Source organism: Molossus molossus, unplaced genomic scaffold (assembly GCF_014108415.1).
Source record: "Molossus molossus isolate mMolMol1 unplaced genomic scaffold, mMolMol1.p scaffold_m16_p_5, whole genome shotgun sequence".
Classification (NCBI taxonomy): Eukaryota; Metazoa; Chordata; class Mammalia; order Chiroptera; family Molossidae; genus Molossus; species Molossus molossus.
Genome location: NW_023425388.1, coordinates 34,104,841 through 34,128,426, shown reverse-complemented (window position 1 = coordinate 34,128,426; position 23,586 = coordinate 34,104,841). Strand labels below are relative to the sequence as shown.

At 36.9% G+C, this 23,586-nt stretch overlaps 1 pseudogene; it reads right to left on the bottom strand.

Moving 5' to 3' along the window:
• Positions 1 to 5,988: 5,988 nt before the first annotated feature.
• On the bottom strand, positions 5,989 to 6,141 carry LOC118618016 (annotated as a pseudogene).
• Between the last annotated feature and the right edge of the window lie 17,445 nt (positions 6,142 to 23,586).

Sequence of the window (23,586 nt, the reverse complement as noted above, 5' to 3'; positions counted from 1 at the left end):
CATGAAGATGAAACAGCATAACCATTTTGGGAGTAATTAATAAACATCATGATTTCATGTATTATATCTTTAGTGATTATAAATAAAAATTAAGGCCTTGACCGGTTGCTCAGTGGTTAGAGCGTCGGCCTCTGGACCAGAGAGGCCGGAATTCGGTTCCCGCTAAGGGCACGTACCTCTGTTGCAGTTCGTCCTTGGCCCTGGTTGAGGTTGTGTGGGTGGCAACCACTCGATGTATCTCACATCGATGTTTCTCTCTTTTCCTCCCTCTCTCCTCGCTTTATCTGAAAGATAAATGCAAAAATGTCCTCGGGTAAGGATAAAGAAAAAAAAATTTAGGGAAGACTGCAGGATTTGGTAAAAATAATTCAATATTACATTAATGTTATCTTTTACATAAATATAACAAAAATAAAGTTAATAATATACTTTAAAATATTAATAACAATAATAAAATTAAATAATTAGAATACCAACATATAAATTATTGAATTTAAGTAGAGAAAAATGTCAAATAAATTACATAAAAAATTTTAAAAAATATTTATAATACTTCTCATTATAGAGTTATAAAACTGAATATTTAGAACAACTTATATTATCAATAAAAATGTATAAGAAACAAGTTATGTCCACTAGATGGAGTATAATGAAACAATTTAAAAATATTTATTATACATATGGAAATTATTGATAATATATGTATAAATTTAGATTAATAATGCACATATGCAAGGAATAAAATGTGCCACAATTCTGGTATTAGAATTACAGATAAATATTTTTCCCCTAAAATTTTCTCCCTTTTTTTCAGTATCTTTTCTGGAGTAAAGAATTAACTTATGTTTCAAATATAATTATGTATAACTAAAGCCCAATTTATTTTATCAAAAGTTTTTGTTTATAAATCAAATGCTTTTGAAACTAGACGTTAGCTGAGCAAAAGCCAAAGATTATATTAATGATGTTATTGTTGGCATTTTAATTAGTATAGACTAACTTCTATAATAAATAAAGCTCAAAATGTATAAATATGACTAAAATGCACTTGAAGTTTATTTCTTATTCAAGTAACTGCACTTTCCTGGAGAATAAGTCATTGGCTAATCATTCAGGAACCAAGCTCAGAAGGGCTTTGCTGTCTTCAGTAAAATGGCTTTTAAGGTCTTATAAGACATCATCTCCACTCTAGGTACAAGAAAAGGAAATGAACATGAAATAATGCTTTATAATAGATTCATTTTATGTATCAGGCTAGGAAGTAGTACAATCACTTCTGTGAATATTTGTTTCTGTATCTGTTATCAAGTTTTGTGCAAAAAAATTACTCCTAAACTCCATGTTCTGAACAAAAAAAAATTATTATTTTTAACAGTATTTATGTTGAATGAGCAACCCTTCTGCTGGTCTTAGTTTGGCTTCCTCTTGTGGCTACCTTCAGCTGATGAATCATTTGCAAAATGTGTCAGCTGGACCTCTATCTCCAGGTGGTCTTTCACGTCAGGCTTCTTCCAAATATGGGCTTATCAGAGTTTTATTTTAAGAAGATGAAAATAGAGGTTGCAAGATATCTAAAACTTACCTAACATGTCACATGACATTACTTTTGCCACATACTAATGGTCAAACAAATCACAAAACCAGTCCAACTGCAAAGAGATCAGAAATTTACCTCTTGATTAGAAGAACAGCAGTCACATTGTAAAAGAACAGACAACTAGAAAGGCATGATGCGTCAGGGGCATTATTATAGCAATCTAACACACATCAGTTAGAATTTAGGTGCATGACTACACCTGTGCAGAAGTGAGACTGAGGAATGAGGCCTAATTTGCACCTAGAAGGAGAAAAAATTATTCATTTTAACCACAGATACTGCTTGCCACAGGAAGTAGTTTTTTGTTTTTGTTTTTATCCTCACCCGAGGACATTTTTCTAATTTTTGTACAGATAGAGTGGGAGGGAGAGAGAAGGAGAGAGAGAGAGAGAGAAACATCGACATGAAAGGGACACATCGAGTGGCTGCCACCCGCACGACCAACCAGGGCCGGGGACAAACTGCAACCGAAGTACGTGCCCTTAGCGGGGAACCAAACCCGGGTCTCTCCATACCGCAGGCCGATGCTCTAACCGCTGAGCCAAACCGGCCAGGGCAGTTTTTTTTTTTTAAGCAGAAACCGATTAATAGCATTGAAGATTACCATTAAGTCCTATTATTGTAGTCAAGTTTTTACTTGCTGCAAAACCTCTTGATATAATTCTGTTTAAGAGACTATATTATGTTTGTCATAATATTTGCCAACCCAGAGTTGAGTTCTTTTTAAAATAACTTTTTGCCCCAGCTGCACCAAGGTGGTGGCCAGAAATTCTAGGCAAATGGACCAATGAGATACAAAAAGCCCAAAATTGACTAATAGCAAAGGACAGTACCTGCTGTCTATGGGTGAAGAGAGAGAAGTCAGAGAGCCTGCAATCGGCCTGCAGTCATGGTTTGGGTTAGGGCTTCAAAAGCGTTTCCATGCTCTGCTAAGGGATTTCCATCCTCTCTACGCGGTGTGGACTCCTGACACATCTTTGAGGAGAGGAGAAACAGACAGTTCTCTATTTTAGAAAGGTAAATATGGTTGCAGTACAGAAAATACTTTTTGGGGGTAAGTAGCTGAGATCAGGTGACTGATTAAATTACAGGTGATTAATATCTGAATGAGGGTAGCCGGAGAGAGAAAATGGATTAAAGATGTTAACCTACAAATAAAAGGCCAAAGTGAGAAGCAACAAGCATTTGTTTGAGATCCAAAGAACAGTTATTCTGGAAGTACTGACACTGGTAGAAAGCCAAATACTGTACTGTTCTAATTAGGAGGTAAGGCAACGGGTGTTTGTGAGAAAGGGAAGGAGAGTAATTACACTGATGGAAGGAAGGAATTTTTATAGCTGTAGACAAGCTAATATAGTGATGCTAAATCTAAAGGCTGTTTTTAATTTTTAGTCCTAAAGTCATAATATCTGTTTTCTTGTCATCTATGCAAACAGTCATCTGGGATAAAATGTTGCTTAAGCCCAGCCCAAAAGTTGTTTTGCTTTGTTTTAACATTTCAGAAGTTTGGGGAGTAACATACAAGGCAATTCTTCTGGATGGCACGTCTGGCTCCATTTTTAAAGGGGCTCCATTTATAGTATATTTTTTAAAAAGATAACATTTGAATTAGAATTGACATAGGTTGATAGCTGACGGTGAACAGGAGGGCAGAGAAGAAATAGGCCACACTTGATGTGTTTGTGCCATTTCAAAGTACCTGGCCAGGGGGAGTGGGGCAGCAATGCAGCTTTTGTTCAATTTGCCAATTCTAGGGTCTTGCTAGAACTATATATTCCTACAGTGGCGGTGCTGTTTTCTAAAATATCTGTCCAAGTGGGGCATCTATTCTAATTCATACGCACACACAGGCTGCTTTATTCAAGTTCCAAAATCTAGAGAGTTCCATATTTGACAAAAATGAAGAAAAATGCTCCTGGGCTGGAAGCAACCCTGGGTGGGGAAGCTGAGGATAATCTGCGGGTTTATCATAAGACATTGGGCCAAGTTTTAGCGTTTGCTTCTCCAAGTGTGGTGCTCAGAACAAAAGCATTGACATTGTCAGGGAGCTTATTAGAAATGTAGAATATTTTATCTGAATACTCAGTGAGAATCTGCATTTTAATAAGATCAACAGGTGATGCATGTACACAGTAAAGTTTGGGAAGCCCTGCTGCAGAGTCCAGATAATGAATGAATGCCTCAGACTTTGATGATTAAGGAGTATTTCTCCACCTTTCTGGCCTAAAGCTTCCCAATTACAGGTGAATGCCATGGGCTACCTCTTCCAACCGCTACTTGCTATATCTATAGAAACAAGACTCGGATGAAACAGCCTATTTCCAAAGCCATGAAATGGTAAGATGATAGGAGAATGCAGAAGATGGGAATAAGATACACACACACACACACACACACACACACACACACACACTTAAAAATCTGCATGTTTTAAAATTAAAAATCTAAATCTGTAGATTTATGGTGGCATGGCTCAGTGAGAAGGAGAGAAAATGCAGAACATATAAAAAGTCATATTATTTTCCTGGGCTGCTGTAACGAAGTCCCAAAAAGTTTGGCTTTAAACAACAGAACTTTGTTCTCTCACATTTCTGGAAGCTGGAAGTTCAAAGTCAAGGTGTCAGCAGGGCATGCTCCCTCTGAAGGCTCTAGGTGAGGATCTTACCTTAATTCTTCTGGCCTCTGGCGATTTCCAGCATTACGTGGCTTTCCTTGGCTTGTAGATTCATCGGTCCAGGCACATGGCCATCTTCTCTCTCTGTCTTCATGTTGTCTTCCCCCTGCGAGGGTCTGTCTAAGTGTCTGAATTTACCCTTTTAATAAAGACAAGAGACATACTGAATTAAGACTCACCCCAGGGACCTCATGTTAGTTAATTGTATTAGCAATGACTCTATTTCCAAATAAGGTCACATGCAGAGCTGGGGGTTAGGACTTAAATGTATCTTTTTGAGAGACACAATTTGACCCATAACGGAGAGCATAAATAATTATCACATTTCTTTTAGTGGCATTTTGGGAACTCTGATACTTTATCAGAGTTTCTACAATCAATTATAAGAATATGTCTTGTAAATACAATGAAGTGCAATATATTTATTTAAAATTATATAAAAACATAAAAGCTATTAAGAAAGGATCAATTAAATCAGAAAGTCAGAAATTATTAGAAATAGCAAGATTATAAAATTTATGGTCAGAATTCCATTCCAATAAACATGTCACAAGTAGAAGACAATAAAGATATTGAATTCCATATGCATTTAGACTCCCAGGCTATAGGTCCTCACCAGTTATTTATATGGTTCACTCCCTCATTTGTTCTCAGTGTCTGTTTAAATTTCAATCTAGTATTTAGGTTCTTCCTGCCCACCCTATATAAAGAGCAATACTTTCTGTACTTCCAGGATTTCTCTATTATGTCTCTCATGCTTTCTTTTTCCCCAAGTGTCTTACTACCTTCTGAAGTACAGCTTGGCTACCTGCTTATTTCTTTATCTGTTCTCCCTATGCTGAAATTCCTTCAGTGCTGAGACGTTTTCTGTGCCTACTGTATCCAAATTACTCTTGTATCTCCACCTGTGCACACAGCATACACTCAATAAATGTTTGTTTGGCTGTCACACAATCCTTTCAAATATATAGTTTACAAAATAATTACCAAAATCTTCTCATTTAATATGGTACCAGATAAGCTATGTTTGATGCGCCATATTCTATCCTTCTAAAGACAGAGAAAAGTTTTCAATTGATCTAAAGACCTTGAAAATAAACCTTTTGTAAGACTTTAGAAAGGTAATGAAGCTGTTATGAGAGTATAGTCAGCAAGCATAGGTTCAGTTCATTTCCACCATCACCCATTGCATAGAAATAGAGGGCAGAGGACAGCCACTTACAAAATAGCCAGTCTCTACTCTAATGGCACTGCTTTTAAAGGGGCCAGAATCTTAACAACCAGAAAAACCTACTTTCTTTAGGAAATATGGCTGGATCTACAAACATACCAAAGTAAAGGAAAACCAAATCATAAACAAATAACACTTACTAGAAAAGTTTTTCTAGTAATGACATGATTAAAGCTGAGAAACAATACTGTAATATAGTTTCTCCACCTATGCATACAGCACCCACTCAGTAAATCACACAAAATCAAGAAATAGGATCAACAATAGAAGATACTGAAATCTGAGGTATGTGAACAAAGAAAAAGAGTTTCAGCGATTAAATCATCACAGAAATTAAGGCAAATTGTAAGGGATGCAAAGAGAAGAAGAATGCCCCAAATATTACACAGCAATTCACTGGGAAGCATAATGGGACAATTAGAGAAAAGAAAACTGTCATTTATGTAAAATGTAGATAAAATATATGAATGGGTATGTATGTATGTATGTATGTATGTATTTTTAACACAGTCCCCCACTACCACTGATTGTGCAGTCGAGTTTCCCACATTTGGGGAAATCACAGGGTCAGCAATGGATAAGCCTCGCCCTGGGAAAACCACCTTCATAATCATGGTATCTCCCCTGCCAGGTAAGTATTAATGGTTATTTATTACTTGTACATGCAACAAATGTTTCTGGAAAGATTAAAAAATAATAATAGTTTCTGTTTCTGTGTAAATGAATTCGCAGGCTGGAAGACACGGTGTAAAAAGAGACTTCATTGGCCCTGGCCGGTTTTGCTCAGAGGTTAGAGCCTTGGCCCATGGGCCAGCGAGTCCCAGGATCGGGCATGTGCATTGATTGCAGTTTGTCCCCGGCCCCAAGTGGGGTCGTGTGGGCGGCAACCGGTCAATGTGTCTCTCTCACACAGATGTTTCTCTCTCTCTCTTCCTCCCTCCTGCTCTATCTGAAGATAAATGCAAAAATATCCTTGAGTGAGGATAAAAAAAAGAGAGAGAGAGATTTTATTGTATACTGTATTAGTCTGCTCAGGCTGCCATACCAAAATACTGCAGACTGGGTGACTTAAATAACAGATCTTTATTTTCTTACAGTTCTGGAGTCTGAAGTCCAAGATCAAGATGACAGGTTGGGTTCTGGTGAGACTTCTCCCCTTGGGTGGCAGGTGGCTGCCTTCCCTGTGTCCTCACACAGCTTTTCCTCTTTGCTTATGTTCAGAGAATTAGGAGATCTTTGGGATCTTTTCCTTTTCTCATAAGGACACTAATCTTATTGGATTAAGGCTCCCCCATATGATCTCATTTCACCTTATTTAACTGCTTAAAGGCCCAAATACGGTCACAGTGAGGGTTAGAGCTTGTGAACTGTTAAATTTTGCATAGACACATTTATTCCAATACATACCCTCTCAAATGTCTTGATTTTTAAAAAAGTGAATGTGTGGATAGATGAATGCATGCATGAATGAAAACCTAAACCAATAAACTAATAACTACTTTAGAGGGAGAAAAGCATGGGTTAATGATAAATATTATTGAATCAGTGGTGTAAAAACTAATTTAAGTTGCCTCATTTGAATAGACAGAAATGTTAGATATTAAAAATGATACATAAAGATATTAGTTATGAAGCAAATAGGAAAAGGAATCAAAATATGAAAAAATAGAATTTTTGAAAAGTAAGCCCAGATGACCATAACAGAAAATTTAAGCAATTAAAATAAACCCAAAATTCTCATGACATTCTAAGCAAACTTACGTTTAAATGCTATAACTTTTAAAAAAATAAAAATAACATATACAAATCTATAAGAAACCAATGAATACAGTTTATCAAAAGTCAACCAAAACTACTATGCATCATTGATGCAAAAGGTATAATACGTGGAATTATTCTCATCATACTAATGGGAATTTGTTTATGAATTGATATAGTCTTTCTCCAGAAAGAGAGCACACCAAATTCCATTTCTAGGAATCTGTCCAGAGAAATAATGTACAATGCAGGAAAATCCATGGGGATTCAGTCTACCTGGGAGAGAAGGGTGTCTACTAGAAATCCAGATGCCCTTTTCCCAGCTTTGAGCAGATTTATCCTTTCAGCATCAGACTGAGGAGTGCACTAGCCTGGTCCAACTGCAGGTGACACCACCCTGTGAAGCTCAAGTCCTGCAGAAAGGTTTGCTGGCTGCCTTAACAGGGTTTATTGGTGTGCTCTCTTTTTGGAGAAGCTCTGGGTGGAGACTCAGACAGTAATTGAACTGTGAAGCTTTGGAATGGTAGCCATTCTTCCCCACCTCACCACAAGGCATGCACACCCCCTCCCTACCTGTTGATTTGCTTGCCTGTCCTTTGATTCCCGATGCCCTTCCTTGCTGGGCTCAGTCATAGTGCTTCCCAGTGCTGGGACCTTCAGAGCGAGTCTTCCTGGGAGGCTCTAGTCCAGGACTCAGACAGACACTGGAATGTGTGGCTCTGGATGTGAGGGGGGGTGGTGGTTCTTAGATCCCCTATGATCTCAGCCTTCACCATTTCCCCAATGTGAGGCTCATTTGTTTTTTTGTTAATTCTCACCCTAGCATATTTTCCCATTGTTTTTTTAGATAGAATAGAAGGGAGGGAGGGAGAGGGAGGGAGGGAGGGAGGGAGGGAGGGAGGGAGGGAGGGAGGGAGGGAGGGAGGGAGGGAGATAAACATCAGTGTGAGAGACACGTCAATTGGTTGCCTCCTGCATGACCCAGACTGGGTCCAGGATCATACCTGCAACCCAAGTACAGGTATGTGTCCTTGACCTGGAATTGAACCCACAACCCTTCGGTCATTAGCCAACACTCTAATGGATGAGCCAAATATACCAGGGCTGGGAGGCTCATTTGACCTACCCTTCCAACATTGGGTGGTCCTGCCCTGCTGAGCTCAAACTGCAGGGGGATTGGAGTACTGTGCAGAGCTGGGAACTTTTGAGCACAACTCCTAGGGACGCTCTTGTCCAGGATTCAGATGGGTGCTGGGTTGTGTGGCTATGGCTGTGAGGGTAGGGCAGGCACATTCTTACCACCACTTAAAGCTCAGCCCGCACCGCTCCCCCAATGGGAGATTCATTCGACTGATCCCTCTGATACCCAGAGGAACCATTCTGTTTGCTGAGCTTGCTCCTGCAGAGGGGCTGACTGGCTGTACCCAAGCTGAACCTGTGGTGTACGCCTTCTGGGGAATCTAGGATTGAGACTCGGCAAAGACTGAGCTGTATGGCTCCGGAGTAGGGACCACTTTCTCCCCCACTGAGTACTTGAGCACAGTGCCACCAAGCAGGAGACCCAAAAGCCTCATCCTCACGAACCAACTCATCCCTCCCATTGGTTTCACACCTTATATAAGGGTCTGTGGGTTTCAGCCAGACAACCTCAGAGGATATCAAAGCAGCCAACAAGAGGAGGTGGACCTCAGGGTGCCTTGTACTTGTACCTTTTACTGATCTGCCTCTGGCTCAGAGCTGGAGAAAGTCCACCCTTGCACACAGCTTAGCTCCTGTCATGCACAGCCAGACCCCATAGAGGTAGTCACAAACATCAAATTATATAGTAGCTTCAGACAGGCAGCCCAAGGCCAGTTACAAACATCTGACATCAATCTGCACTAGGGCCTTGTCCAAGTGGACCCAGAACCTATACAACTAGTGGCGGGTTTCAGATTATGCCAGAGCTTGACCCAGCTAACAAACAAATGGCACACCCAAAGAGAGATCCTGGCAGGCACCAGACTTGGCTAGAAACAACTTTGCTTTGGGAGGCAGCCCAGGCACAGTGGCTTTTACATTGTGATCAAGGTCTATCCGATTTTAGTGTATATGCTGTGAAGTGAGCACATCAAGATCTATCCTCATATTCAGCCAGCCTGAGGTTTAACCCCATCCATGAATGGGCCAACAGTATTCATGGCTCAACTACAATAGGAAGGTGTACATTACCCACACAAGAGACATTCCTGGAGCACCTAGCTCAGGTGATCTGGAAGATTGCTCTACTGAGCCCCACTAGACACCCGTGACATAAAACCACCATAACAACTTTGCCATATCTGACAAACCCACAGTCAACATCATACTCAAAGACAAAACCTAAAAGCATTTCCCTTAATATCAGAAACCGGAGAAGGATGTCTGCTTTCACTATTCTTATTCAACATAGTTCTAGAAGTTCTAGCCATAGCAACGAGACAAGAAAAAAAGGCAACCACATTGGAAATAAAGATGTAAAACTGTCATTATTTGCAGATACAATGTATTTAGAACACCTTAAAGACTACACAAAAAAGCTACTAGAACTGATAAAACAAATTTAGTAAAGTAGCATGATACAAAATTAATATTCAGAAATCAGTGGCATTAAAAATAACTCAACACCAAAAGAACAAATAATCCAACTAAATAATGGGCAAAGGACCAGAATAGACACCTCCAAAGAGGACATACAGATGGCCAATAGACATATGAAAAGTTGCTCAATGTCATTAATCATCAGAGAAATGCGAATTAAAACCACAATGAGATATCACCTCAGATCTATCAGAGTGGTTGTCATTAGTAAATCAACAAGCAAGTGTTGGCAAGGGTGTAGAGAAAAGGGAATTTTAGTGCACTGTTAGTGGAAATGCAGATGGGACAGCCACTGAGGAAAACAGTATGGAGTTACATCAAAATATTAAAGATGGAACTACCTTATAACTCAATGATTACTCTTCTGAGAATATATCTCAATAAATCTGAAACACGGATTTGAAAGAATATATGCACCCCTATATTCATTGCAGCATTATTTACAATAGTCAAGATTTGGAAGCAGTCCAAGTGCCCATCAGCAGATGACTATAAAAAGCTGTGGTGCATTTACAAAATAAAATACTACTTAGCTGTAAAAAAAAAAAAAAAAAGAAAGGGAAATCTTACCTTTTGTGACATCATTGGTGGACCTGGAGAATATTATGCTAGGTGAAATAAGCCAGTCAGAGAATGACAAATGCATATAATTTCACTCATATGTGGAATCTAATGAACAAAATAAACTAACAAGCAAAATAGAAACAGACTCATAGATACAGAGAACAGACTGATAGCTGTCAGAGGGGAAGGGGCATTGGGGTCTGGGTGAAATAGGTTAAAGGGTTAAACAAACAAACAAAAAACTTATAAACACAGACAACAGCATGGTTGAGGAAACGGAGGTATAGGGTTAGGTGGATGAAGGTAAACAGGTGATAAATGGTGACAGAAAGAGACTAGGCTTTGGATGGTAAGCACACAATGCAATATACAGATGATGTATTGTAGAATTGTGCACTTGAAACCCATATAATTTTATTGACCTATTTAACCCTAATAAATCAATATAAATAATTAAAAATAAAAACTGAGATAGTAGTAGGAATACTCGTGAAATTCCAATAACTTCTGTAAATTACTCATTAGTATTATATTAATGTTAAGTGTCTGGTTTTGATAACTGTACTATGGTTATATGACAGTAACATTAGAGGAAGTCAAGAAAAGAGTATATGGGTACTCTGAACTATTTTTGTAACTTTTCTGTAAATTTAAAAATATGTCAAAAAAATAAATAAAATATCTTGGATTATTATTTCACCCATTTGCTTTATGTTTTTAATCCTAAATTTCCAATTTTATTATAAAATGTTCCTGCCTCATTGTCCATTTATGACAAGATGGTAAAATCTCACCTTCTTTTAATCAAACATGTTCTATTCTCAGAGCCTAAAATAGCCCGTCTCTCTTCTTCTCTCCCAATCTCTTTCCTTCTCTTTCTCTTTCTTTCTTTTTCTTTGTCTTTCCTTGTCTCCATATCTATCTATAATATATATAATATTTATAAATTAATAAATAATCATTGTAAAAATGTATTTTATTGTATACATTTTTAGTCCTTATTTTGCAGAAATACCAACGAGGCTAAATAAGATTCTTTGATTTGTTCAACAGAGCATAGCTAGTTAGGGATAAAGTAGATTCCAGGTCAGCTTGATTCGAAAAATCATGCTTTTTAAATTCTCTATACCTACATTAGTCCTGCACTAGCATCTGCCACTGCATGAAATTACTAATATAGAGGAAAGTATATGATGCTATGGAGGGGGCGCATTGGAAGAGCATCTAGCCCACAGCGTCACATAGAAAAGAATGGCATTTCAGAAATGATGTTACTTGAGATCATTTTTGAAAGTTGACCAGGAGGAGAAACCATGGCCTTCTAACAGACACACTGGTGTGGCTTGTGTTCAGAACTTCTGTGGGGGAGTAGTTAGAGATGAGTTTGGCAAATTGAGCCTATAACATATTGTGAAGCTCCCTAAATAATATAACAGGAATTATGAATTTCATCTTGAATAAGGACCCCCAACAGTGGTTAGAATCCCGAACAGTCTTGGCACAAACGATTGTGGTGAAAGGAGAGCGTCAACCTAAATAGTTGTCGGCTGCAATGTTTCCAGTTCCTGAACACCCAACCAAGACATGAGCAGGAGTTTTTAGTTTTTCTTGTCCTGGGCTCCTGAAACTTTCTTCCAAGAAAGAATGCCGCAGGAAGACAAGGGCAGACAAGATGGACATGTGCCTATGTGCTTACTGCTTACACTTCTCTAGTCAGATTCCACTGCAGAACTCTCTCCAATTTACCTGGACAGAGTTATTATTTAAATAAGAATTCTGGGTGAGTTTTGGACTCATCATGAAAAATCTATATTTCCTCCGGAAATAAAGACTTGTCAAGAAAATAATTTCACAACAGATATTGAATTATTTCAAAATGTTTACAATGCCATCTCTCAGTATGTTATTTATCATTCTTTTCACTCTAGATTATAATTTCTTGTTGAAGATCTCAGTGTTAGGAATTTTTTAAAGGGTCCCATGGGAGTCAAATAAGCTGTCAATGATAAAAACTCTATAAAATAATTTGTTTTCAGAAACTGTCAATTGGTGGATTTGTTACTCGCACGAATTTGACAGGCTGAAAATTAAAATGTGAGAGGATTAAAACTTGTAGACATATGTATTATTTTCAACAGTGTCTTGCCTGCAAAAAAAAAAAAAAAAATAGATTGTTTTTTAGTTTGAAATACTGAAAGATGTGAAAATAAAATGTTGATTGCTTTTCATTATACTTCTGTGTATAATTTTTACAGGTGTGTGTGGATGGGAGAAGAGAGGGTGAAGAGAGTTCGAGGTGGTTAGAAAGGATCTCAATACAATTATCTGCTTAGAACGGTGGTTGGTTTACTCTTTGTTTATGCTAACCACCCCCCACCAAAAAAAATACTGCATTGGTCAATTTTCTTTGTTAAGCTTCCAGGCAATATTTATATGATCTTTTTTACTTTGCCTTATTATGATAAAAGACTATTGGTCACTATTGTATTCTTTCTACCATAATTCAGAAAATATGACCAAATTATCTTTCATAGTTCTTGGGTTTTCTGAGAGTTACAGCAGATATATAATGGTTCACAACTAAATGCGTAGGGAATTTCAGTAATATGAAAAAAAGAAATGAATTACGTCTAGAATGTTTATTCTTATATCTCATATAAAATGGAGTAGTAGACACAAGTTGAACACATGAATTTACAGATTTTATATAAAAGCAATCAAATGCATATCACAGGAGGTAAGTAGCGATTCTGCTTGTATGTTTTTACAATGCTAATGTGATTGTTTAGCTAGATCAACCTGAAAAAATTTGGAAAGTCAAAAGCCAAAATGTTGGTAATAATTATAATGCTCCCACAACAAATACCAGTGTATCGACTAGACTATTTTTATTAGACATTAAGGTTATCAAAAGTTTGAACTAAATTTTCCTTTCTCTGACATACTTACTCAGTTTTGAAGCAGAAATGAATAGCAGAACAAATCTCAAACCTGTGTTCCTCTTACTACTGTAACTTATAAATCCAATCAATGGATTTGTCAATGTGCTACTTAATTAAACTCTGTAATAATCTCTATGAGATGCTTAATTACTTAATTCTATGGACACTCTAAGGCTTACAGGACTTAAAAACTTACTTTGTGCTCAGAGGGTATAATTACTAAATCATATATGAATATTTAGGGAAATAAAATTTAAAAATATATATTGATTTGCTTCAAAAAATGTTATTGCTCTCATGTGTAGAGACAATTAAGTCATTAGAACATTAGAACAAGATTACTATGATAGATGAACCAGATCTTTTCCTAGGTACTAGATAACAGATACATGACAGAAAGAGAAGGGAGATTTTTCTAAAGACAAGAATGATGGATAATTTCAAACTATTGCTGAATGTTTTAGTGGAAATGATATGACTAATTTCTTAAATTTCACTATATTTTGTGACCTTCCTTATCTTCCAAAAATTTTAAATGGACGAGCATTTTATATCATTAAAAATAGTATAGACAGCCCTGGCCAGTTTGGCTCAGCGGTTGTAGTGTCTGCCTGCGGTCCGGAGAGACCCGGGTTTGGTTCCCCCTAAGGGCATGTACCTCGGTTGCAGTTTGTCCCCGGCCCTGGTTGGTCGTGTGGGTGGCAGCCACTCGATGTGTCTCTTTCACATCGATGTTTCCCTCTCTCTCTCTTCCTCTCTCTCCCTCCCATTCTATCTGTACAAAAAATGGAAAAATGTCCTCGGGTGAGGATAAAAAAAAAAAAAGTATAGACAGAGATAGTGATAGAGATAGACATATATGTGTATGTATATATGTATTTTCTCATGGAGAAAGGAAAACCAGAATGTGGGACTACTACCTGATTTCTTTTAAATTACTTTGGGTGGTAGGCATACAATGCAATAAATAGATAATATATCATAGAATTGTACACTTGAAACCTACATAATTTTATTAAGCAATGTAACCCCAGTAAACTTTATGAAAAAGTAAATAAAATGCTAGAGAACAGCAGCTCTGAAAACTCATGGTTTTGTTTGTTGTTGGTTTTTAAATCACTGGCAATATAATTAAGGATATTCAACTTGGGTCAATTGCAAAGACTAAGTAAGATTCCTGGATCATTCTATGAGATTTTTCCAGAGTAAATTAAAAACTGTATCACCTAACTATATTTGAAAATGGCTCAAAGTCAGAAACCAAAGCATACTCAGAATATTATTAATTGGAATTGAATATAGTTGTTTAGGCTATCTTAACAAGATGACACTGAATTTGGAGCATCCTTATTCTAAGAAAATGATACTGAGGAAAATCTGAGGGGAAAAATCCAATAATAGGAGATAGCTTTAATAAATTATGTTATGGTCATATAATTAAAGAAAGAAATTGTAGGGATTGAATTTATGCTTTGGGAAAAAAAAGAGTGACCCTGAAAAGTTCTTATAAATTCTGTGAATAACAAGAAATACTAGAAATATAAAAATTAGCAAAAACATACTATATAATATTAATACTATGTCTTAAGTTGCTGAATTTTGATGACTTGATATTATTTATACTGTAGTAAATTTCCAAGTAGTCTATAACTAGAGAAATCATTTTCTTTCATCAACACAAAAATACTACCATAGCAACAAAAGAAGTAACACTTGCTAAAAAACAGGGCAGAATCCATAAGAAAGCAGAGGATAGAGAGGCGCTTCATGCTACCCCTGAAGATCATGGCTGATTTTATGTGGTCAAAGACCTTTGTTGGTCAAAAACACTCCTGAGGTCATAGAGATGCACAAGTGTCTGGATTCCCATTGTCATTTGCAAAAAGCTGGGGCAGTAGACTGAAGCAAACTGCCTGGACAAAATCTGTTTGTCTTATTCACAGGAGTATGTGATATGGAATAATCCAGAGAAAAAGTGTCTTTTTAAGGCATCATTTTCAAGAGGTTGGTGATTCCATACCTTCTTCATTTGGGCTTAATACAGAGCAGGTTTAGAGAAGTTATTTTTGAACATGGAGACAAGACTGAGCATTCGTGTTTCTGACAGATTAGTGCAGCTCGCGGAACACATGAAATGGCACCAAAAAACTTGGTTGTATGATGTATTTTAAACTGAATCCCCTCACTCATGAGAGAGACTGCGGTAGTGACCCAAGGCTGAGGTTACGGGTGGCTTAATAGAGGTATTGTGTGTAGTGGTTATAATAATGATGGCAAGAAAAACAAGAATCCAGATTTAGGTTCAGGATCTGGGCCTGTTAAAGGCAGATCCTATAACCTAATAGAAAGATTATACTAGAGTTTCAGAGTAAATCCTTGTGATAAGGGCCACCACATTCTTTCTGCAATCTGACAAGATCTCAGCCCACACTGACAGATTACCATCAACATCACTCAATTTAAGGTCTCCTGTAAGACTAAGTAGAACTGAGAATGGGTGCTCAATAGTCCCCTTTGAATGTGCCCAATAAATGTCACCAGATGTTTCTTGGTAGGTGTTATTGAAACTATATTATTTCAAAATAAAACTAATTTATATACAGTCAAAGTGCTCATTTTTACTACCCTTCAAACTCAGCCCTCTTCTGAGATTACTTCAGCCAGAATGTCTCTGGAATATAGAATGAGAGAAGTCACCATGTTATGGAATTATGACTCTAGTGCCATTAAAATAAAATGCCTTGCCTATAATTTACTGCCCCCCCCCACTACGCTTGGGTTGATGAAATGCTATTAATATATGTTGATAGTGTTGACATCTCTTTCTTCAGAGAAATATTGCATAGTAATAGTTCCAAATGTATAGGTCATAGCAGGGCTATTTGAAGACATTTCCTTTCTAAGGATAGACATATAGCATCTCATTTCCTCCTAGATCCACACATACTCCTATGGGGTAAAGAATGTGTTAAACCATCTTTGAGAGTTCACAACTTTCTAATTTTCTCAGGCCAACTGTGAGAGTATGGGTTGGTTTCCATGTTACATATATTTTTTTAATAGACTCATTTTAGAGTAGTTTTAGGTTTACAGAAGAGATGTACAGAAACTATACAGAGTTCCTATATATACCAATCCTCTCCCTAAGCACAGTTCCCCTTATTATTAATGTCATGCATTAGTACAGTACATTTTTTTACAGTTCAGGAGCCAGTATAAACATATTATTATGGACTAAAGTCCACAGTTTCCATTAGAATTCACTGTATAGTTCTATGGGCTTTGACAAATGCATAATGTCCTATATCTATAATTATGGTAACATACAGAATAGTTTCACTGCCCTAAAAATGCTATATGCTTCACTTATTAATCTTTTCCCCTAAAATCCCCCGAACCCTTGGCAACCATTGGTCTTTTTACAGTTTCCATAGTTTTGTTTGTTCTAGAATATCATGTAGTTTTTTCAGACTGGCTTCTTTCACTTACCAATATGCATTTAAGCTTCCTCTGTGGTTTTTTTTTTGTTGTTTTTTTTTTGGGGGGGTGGGGTTGGGGCTGGGGCTTGATAATCATTTCTTTTTATTGTGGAATAATGCTTCATTGTATGAATGTACCAGTTTTTTTATTCATTCACCTATTTAAGGTCATCTTGTTTGCTTCCAGATTTTGGAGAATATAAATAAAACTTCTATAAACATTCATATGACAATGTTTGTGTGGAGTTAAGTTTCACTTCATTCTGATAAATATTTAGGAACATAATTGCTATATCACATGGTAAGCTCTATAAGCTTATGGTAAACTTTGGAAAAAACTGCCAAACGGTCCCCCAAAGTGGCTGTATCATTATGCATTCATACCAGAAACAAACAAGAACTCCTGTGGTTCCAAATAATCTCCTGATATAGTATGGTCAGTGTTTTGGATGTTAGCCATTCTAATGGAGTATAGTAGCCCAGGTTACATTTTGCCTGTGTTATATTAAAAATTATTTTTATCTAAAAGAATATCATCATCTTAGTGATGGTGCCAATCTCAGCTACAACCTGTATCAGACTTTTATATCTGACATAATTATAGATCTTATCCTGTACTTCATTACTTTGTTGGTCAAAATTTTGTCTGGATATCTGAAACCCTCATTATCCATTTTCCTAATTTGTGACTCGTGAATTCACTTTTCCAATCATTGCCTGTACAAAAAGCTCTTGTGCTTGGGAGAATCATTATCTTGTTTAAGTATGTTTATCTCTTTTGTTTCTCATTAGTTCAGTTTCCTTTACTGATGTATGAAACAAACAAGTAACCATTGCCATTGATCTTCCTATTATCCTTTAGTTTCCAAAAAGGAATCATACATTTTAATTGTAGTATGTACAGTGCATTATCTCCTTTTTAAAATAATCAACATCCTCACATTATGCCATTAGACATTATTTGTAAGATAAATCTGGGACTAACACATGGATTTTCTTACTCTTGCAATGTTCACTTACCCATTGATTACCAATAACAGATATTTTATAAGTAATTCATTCTGTTACCCAGAATTAACTGAAAATAAATTAAACAGAGAGTAAGGGACATTAAATAATCAACATATATATCAGTTATCAATTTTTGCAGGGATGCAAATATTACAGTACCTTTTGTTAAAGATGCATTGAATTGTGTACTTCCAAAACATGTTGAAGTCCTAACCCTCAATAGTTCAGAATGTGACCTTATATGGAAAATGAATCTTTGCAGATGTAATCAAATTATTGATTGTCATGAGGTTTTTAGGATAAGTGCTAGTATAATATGACCAGTGTTCTTTTTTCAAAACATATTTTTTATTGATTTTTAGAGGGACAGAAAACGAGAAGGAGAGAGATGTGACATTGTTGTGAGAGCAGAACATAGATCCTTCGATCAGTTGCATCCTGCACACCCCCTACCAGGAATCAAGTTGTCTACTTGGGCATGTGCTCTGACTAGGAATTGAACCAGCAACCTTTCAGTGCACGGCATGATGCCTGACCAACTGAGCTACACCGAGAAGATCATGACTGATGTTCTTATAAGGAAAGAACAGAGATACATAGAAAGCATGCCATCTGATGACAGAGTCAGAGATTAGACCGATGCAGTATCAATAGCCACCAATAGCACCCAGAAAGAGGAAGGAAGGATTCTACTGAGGGATCATTGCCCTGATGTCAAGACAGTTTCAGACTTGTGACCTCTAGAACCTGAGAGCATACATTTCTGTTGTTATGAACCACCCAGTGTGTGGTACTTTGTTACCTTAGCTTCAGGACATTAACGCCAGTATAGGACAACATAAGAATGTCAGTGAAGCTATATATTTTCCTAAGATTGCTTACTTTTAGGACAAGTCCTTTTCTCCTTTTCTTGCGATGATCTAATGCATAATGATATTTTATTTCTTATTTATTTTTACCACAGATGTCTTATTCTAGCTCTTGTCAGCCCAAATAAGATTATTCTTGTTGTTACTGGGGCAGTAGAAAAGGGACAGTGTTTATTTGCTAGCTGTGCTATGGAAAACCAGGGAAAATGACTAAATATCTTCATGAATCCAAACCAAAGAAAAGAGGCAAAGAAATAAGAGAAATAATTTGACAGCTCCTCCAAGATTACAAGAAGTATCATTTTTTTCTTTTTGTGTTTGGCTTTGTCATTATAGTTAATGACATTCAAACCTATTCTTTTCTTTTCTGGAAGGCAGTTTATTGAAGACAATCAATTTTAAAATCAATACTTATACTTTGTTTTAATTCCAGGGACATTATTTCCATGCCTGAAAGATTTTGCCTTTGCTTCCTAGAAAACCAGGACCCATATGTTAGTGATGCAAATCATTGTTTTCTTTCTGCTTGGACACAATTTGGAGTTCTTCACACTTGGCTAAATAGCCCCATTTCCATCATTTCATCTGCTGGCAGTTTGCTAAGGTTCAACTCCTGCTTCCCAAGTCTCCTGCTCTCAGAGTCAGCATTCAGAACGTTTATAGTGAACTGGCACCATCAGAGACTTATGTTGGTGGGACTTCAGCCGTCTAAAACTGTGATCAAGCACCTCCAGTTCCTTAAAACACTGAAAAGAATTAAATAGATAATGGAGGTATAGAGTGGCTATTTGATCTCATAGATTCATTAGACCCTATCTAGGTGTTGGATAACACGTTTCTTCATAGAAAGTTAATAATCAATGAAACACAATGAAAGATATCAACTGTGACACACAACAGAGTTGTCGGCTGTCTCTTGACCTCTGAATATGTTCCAATTAATGTTTACTAACAGATTATTTCAACTTTTAATTGCATGTCTTGAAGCCCTTTGATATGGAAATAGTCAAATTTTAAATCCATAAAATGTTCCTTCTCAAAATGAATATTGTAATCTCACATATGCCGAGTACTCCAAGAAACCCGATTTGGGAAACTATTCATTGGCTGCTAACTCCTGTGCAAAGAACATTCTTTGAATGCCCACAAGTGCAGGCACTAATTTACTCTAAGAGGACAAAACAAAAAATAGGTATGAGTATGTTGCATGTTGTGCTTGGAAGGTCTTGAAAGGTCTAGCTTAATTGGAATGGAAAAGAGTTTTATCTTGAACTTTATTGGGACAGAAGGTAGTTTATTCGACCAGGGTCCAATAATGGAGGTCTTGACACCTCTGGCCAAGGTGTTTTGAGCTTAACCCTGTTGTCATGACTGTGTTATATGTCCTTGATTTGGAGATGGAATGCAACTGTATTAAAGGAGATAGCACCTCTGATGAAAAATATAAAAAATAAGATGAAGAGAGTCTAAGCTATTATGATGGAATGAGAAACTGAACTGAAAGAATGAATGAATGAATCTTGAGTCATGGAAATTTGTAAGAGGATGGATATCGGAATGAAAGTGATGATAAAGTAATGCCTATGTGTTGCAAAGTATAAAGGGATAAAAGTAATTAAGCACTATATATAAATATATATATATATTCATAAACAGTTTCACTTATTAATTCAATTTAACCTCATGATAAACTAATAAACATATGAGAAAGATTTTATTATCCACATTTTCTTAGACATGTAACTGAGTGTCACAAAAATCAAAAGTGAGAAACTGGGCCCTGGCTGGTTTAGCTCAGCGGTTAGACTTTCTGCATGTAGACCGAGTGTCTCTAGTTCAGTTCCTGGTCAAGGGCATGTACTTGAAATGCAGGCTCGATTTCTGACCAGGTCATATGAGAGGCAATCAACTGATATGTGTCTCTTACATTGATTTTTTTTCTCTCTCTTTCTCTCTCTCTCTCCCTCCCTCCCTCCCTCCCTTCCACTCCATCTAAAAATCAGTGGGAGAAAATATCCTCAGATGAGGATTAAGAACAACAAAAAAAGTAAGAAATTGGTAGAATTGGTAGAGAGGATATTTGAACCAGATACTTTGATTCTAAATACAATACATTTTTCTCAATGTAATACAGTAATTTTTATATCACAAAATAAATAAATATACTAGGGATAATAGTTATGAATTTGATAGATTTTAAGATCAAACATAAAATCAGGCTTGCCTGGTTTGGCTCAGCAGCTAGAGCATTAGCCTGTGAACTAAAGGGTCACAGGTTCAATTCCCCTTCAAGGGCACATACCTGGTTTGCAGGTTCAATCACTGGTCCTAGTCCAGGTCTTGCAAGAGGCAACCAATTGATGTGTCTCTCACAAATCAATGTCTCTCTCTTTCTCTCTCTCCCTCCCTTCCTTTCATTCTATCTGAAAGAAAAAAAAAATCAATGAAAAAATGTCCTCGAGGATTAGCAAAGAAACAAAAAAATAATTTCTTGCTTTTTTTTCTTTGATTTGCATTTATTCTGTTACTAGAGAGAACACACATGGTTTTGATTTCTGACTTATTTCTAATTTGCTTTTATATGGTCTTTATTTATTTATTTATTTATTTATTTTAATCCTCACCTGAGGACATTTTTCCATTTTTTGTTCAGATAGAGTGGGGGGGGGGTGGAGAGAGAGAGAGAAACATCAATGTGAAAGGGACACATCGAGTGGTTGCCACCATGCCACCACACGACCCAACCAGGGCCGGGGACAAACTGCAACCGAGGTACGTGCCCTTAGCGGGAACTGAACCAAGGTCTCTCTGGACCGCAGGCCGACGCTCTAACCACTGAGCCAAACCGGTCAGGGCTATTTTTTATGTTTTTAAATTTTTTGCATTTGAGTGTCTATACCTATCTATGTATCATTAATATGTCTATTATTTTTACTTCTTTTGCTACTTTAAAGTTTTCTAAATTTGTTATTAAGACATACATTTTAAAATACAAACTCTTTGTCTTATTTATTGCAAATATATTTTTCACTTAATTTACTTTCAGTTTATACTATTCACAAAGATTATAAGTATACATTTTTTTTTCTTTCAAAAATTGTTGTATGTGAATTCTCCATACTTTTATGTCTTCAAATCAATAATACAGCTCAGTTTCTCCTAATCTTAGTGAGTCATGAATATCTTATAAAATGAGAAATGTTCAATACACACAAACGCCTTTGAACATGTCCTGTCTATTTTGCTATCCTTCCTTATCGTCAATCTTTTTCTCAGGCTGAAGCTTTTTGCAACTGGTTATATGGAGAACTTGAAGCCATTACACCTTCTTAGAATGAACAAAGATGATACGAGGCTGAGTGAGACTGAATGGCTCTTCTGGCACAGATAGTCATGTAGCCATTCAATTTTCTTCTGCAGCAGCTTGGCAGAGGTTGTCATGTCTGTAGCTGTGAGGGTGTTAAGAGGGATTTCTGCTAGAACAGCCTTATGAGACATTTCTCCTGGCTACATCTCTTCTGATTGATCACATGGCTCATTGTGCATTAAGAAACCATATTAGCCAACTAATACTTCGAACTAAATCTGTTTTTATTTTAATTATCTAAATTAAATCTACCTGCAAATAAATTCCAATCAATACAAAGAAAACTGTATAAAATATGATTCTCTCAGATAAGATGCAATACGTATTTTGTAGCAGAGACTACTGCATCTTTCCAAATATTTCCTTATTGAAGCCCCAGTTTTTAACTAAACATAAGTCTTTCTAGAATTAAATACAGAAAAAAAAAGTCCCCTGCTGCCCTGGCCGTTTTGGCTTAGCGGTTAGAGCATCGGCCTGTGGTCCGGAGAGACCCGGGTTCGGTTCCCACTAAGGGCATGTACCTCGGTTGCAGTTTGTCCCCGGCCCTGGTTGGTCGTGCGGGTGGCAGCCACTCGATGTGTCCCTTTCACATCGATGTTTCCCTCTCTCTCTCTTCTTCTCTCTCCCTCCCACTCTGTCTGTACAAAAAATGGAAAAATGTCCTCGGATGAGGATAAAAAAAAAGAAGTCCCCTGCAGTTAGGAATGGCTATATGTATAGACATGGAAGTCCCATTAGACACTTTGTAACTGTAATTAAGAGGAATATGCACAGTCGCTTTATCCCTTTCTGCTCTTGCTGGCTTTCTTAGTTCATATCCTAACCCTAACAGTGGACATGTGAAATAAACTAACAATTGCACTTCAAATTTGACCCTAACACTTTACATCACATCACCCACAATTTTATAAACTTGACGTGAACTTTTCATATAAAAATATTTAAACATTCATAGTAAAAGTTTGAGTTATCTTTGTATTCAGTGTATAGAAAATTAATATTATCCAACCTTCCTCACATGAAGAAGTTATCAAAGAGATTATGGCCAGAAATGTAGAGGGAAGAGTTTTAATAGCTGTTTCAGTAGTTAATTCATAAATATATTTGTTATCTCTCCAGATAATGAGGTTTTTATGGTACTTGTCAACATTTTAATTACTAATTTGCTGTGACTTTTTCTTCTCACTCTATAGTAATAAATCATTTTGATTCAATGTTGTGTTTGAAATTTTGTATTATTTTTTTTATACATGGTCCTTGAATTAGTTATTCATTGTTGCATAACAGATTACCACAACTGTAGTGGTTTAAAATACACATATTTAGCCCTGGCTGGTTTGGCTCAGCAGTTAGAGCATTGGCCTGCGGTCCCGAGAGATCCGGGTTCAGTTCCTGCTAAGGGCACGTACCTCGGTTGCAGTTTGTCCTCGGCTCTAGTTGGGTTGTGCGGGTGGCAGCCACTCGATGTGTCCCTT